The following is a 2,469-nucleotide window of genomic DNA, read 5'->3' as shown; positions in this document are numbered from 1 at the left end:
AACAGGGAAATGGAACAGGGAATGGAACAGGGAAATGGAACAGGGAATTGGTGCAGGGATGGCTCTGGGCCTCAGTTTTCAACCTTTTCAGTCTGAGATGCCAACATGCAGCACGGTGGTGCTCCTCCCTCAGCCAGGCTGTGAGGCTCCTCTGGATGCTCTCTCAGGTGTTAATTCCATGCTGCTGTTCCTCAGAATCCTTCGAATCTTCTTCACCACAGGCCTGGGACAGGACACGGCTGGAACAGCTGCTGGGGCTGGTCTTGGTGCCTCACTGACAGAGATGGAAAGGAAGAAGCTGGTTACCCCGGGAAACAGGAACAGGAAAATCTCCCCAGTATCTCCCATACCTTTTCCTCAGTCCCTCTGTCACTGTTTTGTCCCTCTGTCTGTCCCCCCTCCGTGCAGCCAACAACCCCACCCCACCTTAGAGGGGCAGCAAAACCTCATTTGGGCCAGTTTTTTCTGAAAAGCCTTTGACCACTTGGGTGAGGGAAACACTGTGAGTGCCAGGGGAAAGGGCTCTGTGTCCCCAGAGCTGAGGTGGAGCAGGAATGTGCATCCAAGGACTGGGACCAAGTCCCCAGGTAGGGAGCAGAGCTGAGGGCTCAGCCTGGCCCGAGTGCACAGCAGGTGTAGCACATGGGCACAGACATGACCAAACTGATCCTCTGGGTTGTGCTTGGGTTTATTTTCTGCAAAAATAATAATAAAAAAAAATCAACATGTTTCTTTTAGCGGAGGAGTCAGATGAGAGCTCGGATCCATACAGGGCTGAGAGCCAGGGCACAGCAAGAACACAGGAGAAAAAAAGGGACAAGCAGTGTGATTGTGTGACACATAACACACTCAAAGCAAACCTGCTGCAAGCACGGGCTGGTTCCTGCCCATCCTGTGCATTGTTTTATTTCTTCCCAGGATTATCTGGGGTTTGCAGTGGGGCCGCCCGGGCCACAAACCCCCTGTGGAACCACAACCAGGAGCTGCTGCAAATCCCTGGCTGTGTGCACTGCTGGGTTGTCTGAGATAATGTATGGCCAAATTATTTTTTTGGAACCTTTTCCTGAAGTCTTTATCTGCCAGGCTCCAGGCTGTGGGATCGATGTGCTGCTGTGGACTTGCTCGCTTTCCATCTCCGCAGCTTTTCTCTGGGAGAGGCTGTGTTGGAGCTTGGCTTGTGACAGTCCCTGATAAGCCAGGTTGCTGTTCTCTCTGACAATTGCTTCTCCAGAGCATCCTGTGTCATTTTTATGGGTATCAAAGCTTGGATTCCCTTTTAAAAAAAGGATATTTTCATATTAATCGAGGGTCTTTTTCATCCCGATGCTGATCCCTGTTAATGACCCCCCATCTGGTACCAATGCAGGCTGTTATTTTTGAAGGGACCAGTTACTAAAGAAGGATTTGATTAACCTTCCCCTGTCAGAGGAGAATGGAGTCCTCGTGGATTCTCATGGATTTGTGGAGTTTGAGCTATGTGGGGACTGATGGGGCTCCAGTCTGGTGGAGTTGGATACAAGGTGTTTCCTCCCAGGAAGGATGGAGTAAGCGGGAAAATGATGGAGCGAAGTGGGGAAAAAAATAACTGGGAATACTCTTTGGAGAGAGAGACTCCACTTTCCTCAGCCCTGGCAGAGAGGAGATGAGACATTCCTGGTGAGAGGCTCATCCCTTCTGCCCTAAAGCTCACAGATGGAGCACTGGGACACCCACACTGGGGAGAGAAGGAGCTCTGGGAAGGAGATGCTGGGAAGGCAGGGATGTCTTGCACTGCATGAGGATGAAGGCCTGGCTGTTGTTGGTCCATACCAGACCCACAGGGCACCCCCTGCTTTCCCCTGGCATGTCAATCATTGGAACAACTGCCCTTTTCATAGCCTTTGGTGCAGGGCAGGACACCACAGCCACATTCCAGCTCCTCAGCCCCTCCACTGGAGCTGTATCATAGTTGGAAACTTCCCTTAATTCCCCATGTTTGTAAATATTTTACTGTCTGGTATTAAATGAACGTAATTACTGCAGCTCAAAAATGAGGGAAGAAGCTCTTTAATGCAGATGCTGTCCAAGTATTTTTCCCCTGAGTTTCAAAAGCTGTTATTTCTTTCTCTACTGTCATTTGTAATAATCCCTTGAAAGCTTGGAAGTGAAATGCTCTGCCTGCCTTTGCAATTGTTTTCCTTTGTTATGTTTCTCAAACAAAGAGTAAAACATGCACTTTAAGTCTCTATGACTTTTATTTTAGCTTAAGGGAAATAAACAAAGAATGAAGAAATCTTAAACCCTCTGGAAGGGAAATGACAGGAGAGCAGCCACATCTCCTCCTCAGGAGCTGATGGCAGCCAAGAGCTCCTCACTGAGTGCCCAAAAATGAAACATAGAGTCAGGTAACTCCTGCTCTACTTGCAAGGTTTGGTCAATCCCCCAGGGCTGCTCAGTGATCCCAAGGGCCACAAGCACTGTGGGGACCTG

The sequence above is a fragment of the Corapipo altera genome, unplaced genomic scaffold, assembly GCF_003945725.1.
Source record: "Corapipo altera isolate COAL_440 unplaced genomic scaffold, ASM394572v1 215, whole genome shotgun sequence".
In the NCBI taxonomy this organism is placed as follows: Eukaryota; Metazoa; Chordata; class Aves; order Passeriformes; family Pipridae; genus Corapipo; species Corapipo altera.
The sequence above is the reverse complement of the archived record's forward strand: the minus strand, read 5'-3'. Positions refer to the sequence as shown.